The following is a 5468-nucleotide window of genomic DNA, read 5'->3' on the forward strand; positions in this document are numbered from 1 at the left end:
CTGGTCGGTGTGCGCCACATGCGCGTGGAAAAAATATTATTTTCCAGGGGAGATTGTGGGCAATCTGACGGTCTGGTTTTGAACCATATATCTCAAAATTATATTTCCGAATACTATCCATCTATATGGTCATCTTGACCGGATTCCTTTGTATATGAAAAGTTAAAATTGGACTCTCCTTCCTGCGCGGGGTTTCCAGGGTTTTCAAGCAGGTGGGGAATATTTCTGGGTTTTCTTAGTCAATCATCATCTCTGTTGATCAGAAGTCGAAAAGTCATGTCCAAGATCCGCATTTCATCATAGCCAGAGGAGGGTGACAAAATTGGGTGTCTACACTCACCAATGTGCAAGTACCTATCAAGATAGACCCAATGCATCTCTCACAAATAGTGGGGGAAACCTATGCAATGTAGTCACCAATGTTTTTAGATTCTGAGCTCCCAGCCAAAGGAACCCAACACAATAGAGCTCTACACATAATAGTGGAATACATTGACAAGATTGTTCCCTAGGTTCTCGTTGACAATGGGTCTACTTTGAATGTTCTACCCTTGAGGTTAGCCAAGAGCATAGGTGCCAATATGGAAGAGATGAGACCATCAAACCAAACAGTGTGAGAATATGACAATACCAAAAGGAAATCCTTGGAATCCTTACTATGGCTATTTTGATTGGCCCAGTGAGATTTGGTATTGACTTCCAGATCATCGACATACCAGCATCTTTCAATATGCTTCTAGGAAGCCCATAGCTACATCATGCAAAGGTAGTGTCATCCATTCTTCATTAGAAGGTGAAATTCCCATATGAGGGGAAGGTGATCACTATCACAGGAGACTCGGAGATAGTGAATACTCTGGCCAATATTGAAAAGGGGGAAAAACGGGCTGAAGAGGTCCAACTCAGTGGATTTGAAATAGAAGGAACTTACGTAGTCCTCGCCAAAGGGACATTTGAAGAGCATGACTCAGCTGATTATGAAGTAATCTAGAGCCCCCCAGTGAGCCAAATGATGAAAAACATGTAATACTTCCCTAGAATGGGACTGAGGAAGTATCATCAGGGTGTTCCAAAGCTACCTACTTTGGTTGTGAGGAAAGGTAGAAGCGGTCTAGGGTATAATCTGTAAACCCTAGATTAGGAAGCAACAATGTCATCAAGGGGAAAAAAGTACTAAGAATAACTAGGAAATTATCTACCTCTTACTACCCTACTCTTAATGGGTATTTCATAAGGGAAGGAGAAGATTTTCCTTTTTGTGGGAATGTTGAGCCATGGTTTAATGAAAAATCTGTAGAGATGCAACCAGGTTTCGAAGTGTTCTTTCAAGATGAGTTTGACTGGGTAACTCATGAGTTCGAACAACTGCAAACCAAGGAAAGTGATCAGGACAACTACATTTATAGAATAGAAGAAATTACACTGATTGAGAATGGACCTTCCTCTGGAAACCATATAGCATTGATCTGATCAAAGGAGGCACCAAGCCCCCACATTCTCCTGAAGAGAGAATGGGAAAAGAAGATAAGACTCGTCTGGAATTTACAGCTTCCCACTAATTTGAAAAGCCACATTTGTTTCTTTCTACAAGAACCACGAGCCCAATAGCTACATGAGCTCAAGACCAGGCCCTATAGAGGAAGGTGCATGTATGTAAAGAAAAGAAGAGCACAAAGAATGATGGTCTGTATATACTATGCCTGACTCAACTGCAACGAAAAGGCCTGTGATGGTGGTTGGAGATGTGATCGAGGAGAAGGGATGGCTTCAATCAATAGGCTTGAAAAATTGGACTCCATAGAGAGAGGGTTGAGTACTCTCCACCGCCTCTCACCCCTCAGAAAATTTGTCTTCAGAGAACATGAGGTTAATCAACTCATCTTTGTGAACAAGTAAGAACCTACCAAAGAGACCAATGTTAGAACCACTGAAGAGATAGCAGTGACCTTCCTAGAAGAAGAAAAAGGCCCTTTTCCACATCTACTCATCCATCGAGCCATTAAACCACTCCTGAAGTGGAAAAGCATTGGAGAGAACTTCAAGTTTACTCATGCTGCAGAGTCAACCAACCTAAATACCACTGATAAAAGCATCAAGTCAGTCATCGAGTTTGTTTATGATTATATGTCTATTTCTCCTCTTGAGGAAAGTTCAGAGTCTGTGTATGTCGAGTCTGTTACTCCTTCTTTTATGAATGAAATTTCTGATTCTGAGTATGACTTGTCTCCTTTTTCTGATGATGATCTTAATAAATATCATGATCTCATAAAACAATGCAAATCAAATAAAGCCCAACCCATCTGTAAGGATACCCGGGTTATTAATTTGGGAACCAACCAATGCCTTTGAGAGGTAAAAATTGGTACCACCCTGGATGATGAAGAAGCAGAGCAAACGATCGGTCTTCTGAAGGAGTTTTGTGAGGTCTTTGCCTAGTCTTATGAGGATATGACTAGGAAAGACCCCAACATCGTGTACCATCGTTTGCCAACCTACCCCAGGGCAAAGCCTGTCAAGCAGATGCTCAGAAAAATGCATCTAGAGTGGCGTGAAAAGATTAGAGAAGAAGTCAAAAAATAGTGGAATGCTGGGTTTCTACAAGTGGTGAAGTACCCCTAATGGTTGGCCAACATAGTACCGTTGCCAAAGAAAGATGGCAGGGTATGACTGTGCGTAGATTTCCAAGATCTTAACAAATTAAGCCCTAAAGATGATTTCCCACTACCTCACATTGATGTATTGGTCGACAACACAACAGGGCATGCCTTGCTATCATTCATGGATGGATTCTCAAGACATAATCAAGTGAGTATGCACCCAAAGGACCATGGAAAGACAGCCTTCACCACTCCATAGGGAACTTATTGCTACAAGATGATGCCCTTTGGACTAAAGAATGCAGAGGCAACTTAGCAGAGAGTAGCTATGGCCATACTGCATGACATGATTAATAAAGATGCGAAAGTCTATGTGGAAGACATGATAGTGAACTCAAGGGATCGACAGGGGCATATTCCCACACTACGGTGATCCTTTGAAAGGATCAAGAAGTATCAGCTAAAGTTGAATCCTCAGAAGTGTGTATTCGGGGCAACAATAGGAAAATTGTTGGAGTTCTTAGTAAGTGAAAGGGGCATTGAAGTCGACCCTATCAAGATCAAGGCAATCCAAGAAATGCCCACACCTCACACTAAGAAGAAGATACAGGGATTCTTGGGTCATATTCAATATATCAGAAGGTCCATAGCTCAACTGGTTATGATCTGCGAGCCAATCTTCAAGCTGCTAAAGAAGGATTAACCCACAGAATGGAATGACCAATGCCAACAAGCTTTCGACAAGATAAAAGGATATCTTATGAACCACTAGTATTGACACCACCGATGGAAGGGGAACCACTTCTGTTGTACTTATTAGCATAAAAGAAAACAGAGAAGGGGGTAGAACATGACATATACTACCTTAGCAAGAAGTTCTTGGAGTATAAGACATAGTACACATCTTTGGAAAGAACTTGTGTTGCACTGATTTGGGCAACAAAAGGCTACGACACTACATGGTAGCTTATCCAGTACAGTTGATCTCAAGGATGGATCCAATCAAATACCACTTTGAGAAACCAGCTCTAACAGGATGGCTCAATGGCTGTTATTGCTATCAGAATTTGACATCACCTATATTGCTCAGAAGTCCATCAAGGGGCAATCTCTAGTCGATCATTTGGCTACCCACCCCACAGAAGATGGAAAAGCCTTGGATAATTCCTTTTCAGATGAAGAAATCATAGCAATGGAAGAAGAAGACAGCTAATGAATGGCAGTTATTCTTTGATGGAGTGGCTAACCAAACGGGATGTGGTGTAGAAATATTACTTGTTACTCTAGACAACCTTTATTTACCTTCGTCATTCCGCCTTGATTTCCACTATACCAACAATATTGTTGAAGATGAAGCTTGTGCATTGGGATTAAAAATGGCTTTGACCATTGGGGTAAAAAGGATCAAGGTGTATGGAGATTCAGCCATTGTCATCTATCAGACACAAGGAAAGTGAAGTCGTACAATTGTCATTTGTCAGATGCAAGGAAAGCTCATCTGTCAGACCAGAGATGAGAAACTGAAGCCATATCAAGAACATCTGGAAGAGGTGATTGGATACTTTGAGAATATCTCATTTGAATACTTCCAAAGGATAGCAATCAGTCTGTCAATGCCCTTGCAACCTTGGCATCCATGGTAGAATGCAACTCTATGGCAAGAATCTGACCATTCTTAGTGGAACAAAGAAGTGGGCACATTTACAAAAATACAGTGAACTCTCTCCCCATAGATGGTGGTCATGGTTTGCTCACATAGTAGACTTCATCAGGGAAAGGAAATATCCAGTTGAAGTTACAGATAGAGAAAAGAAATTTCTAAGGAGATGTGCCACCCAATTTATTCTTCAAGGGGACTTGTTACACAAGAGATCCTATGATAGAATACAATTACTGTGTGTCGATGAAGAGCAAGATACAACAATTATAGAGAAATTCATCAAGGCCTTTACGGACCCCATATGAACGCCAAGATGCTGGTTAAGAAGATTCTCAGACTAGGATACTACTGGAACACAATGGAAGTAGATTGTGTGAGCTTTGTCAAGAGATGCCACAATTGTCAGATATTTTCCAATATCATACACATCCCACTAATGGAATTGCACTCACTCAATTCTCCTTTTCCATTCTCTACTTGGGGCATTGACGTCATAGGGAAGATCAACCCCAAAGCATCCAATGGTCACGACTTCATCTTGGTAGCCATTGATTATTTCACCAAGTTGGTAGAAGCTCAGTCATATGCCATCCTCACATCTGCCAAGGTGGAAAAATTCATCGAAGAAAATATCATTTGTAGATATGGAGTACCCCAAGAGCTGATATCAGATCAAGGATCCCATTTCTGGGGTAAAACTGATAAGATCTACACAAAGTTTAGTATAAAAAAGCACTGCTCTACCACTTATAGGCCACAGACTAATGGAGTAGTAGAAGTAGCTAACATGAATATCATGGTCATCCTATAGAAAATGGCTGAAACACACAAGGATTAGGTGGATAAGTTGCCACTTGCTTTATAGGCATATCGGACTTCTGTACGATCATCAACAAGGACAACTCCTTTTTCCTTGGTATATGGGGCTGAGACAGTTCTACCAATGGAAATTCTAGTACCATCCTAAGAGTGCTCCTGGATAGTAAGTTGCCTAAAGGAGAATAGGTGAAGGCCAGATATGACGTATGAAGGCCATAGAGAAATATCAACTAAGAATGGCAAGGGCCTTCAACAAGAATGTGAAGCTCTGTCACATAGAAGAGGGTGAGCTTGTTCTTCGAGAACAAAGAGCCCCAATTCATTACCTAAGAGGGAAATTCAGGCCCAACTTGAGTGGCTCACTCACTGTCAAAGAAATTCTACCAGGCAAG

The sequence above is a fragment of the Macadamia integrifolia genome, unplaced genomic scaffold (genome assembly GCF_013358625.1).
Source record: "Macadamia integrifolia cultivar HAES 741 unplaced genomic scaffold, SCU_Mint_v3 scaffold2162, whole genome shotgun sequence".
Classification (NCBI taxonomy): Eukaryota; Viridiplantae; Streptophyta; class Magnoliopsida; order Proteales; family Proteaceae; genus Macadamia; species Macadamia integrifolia.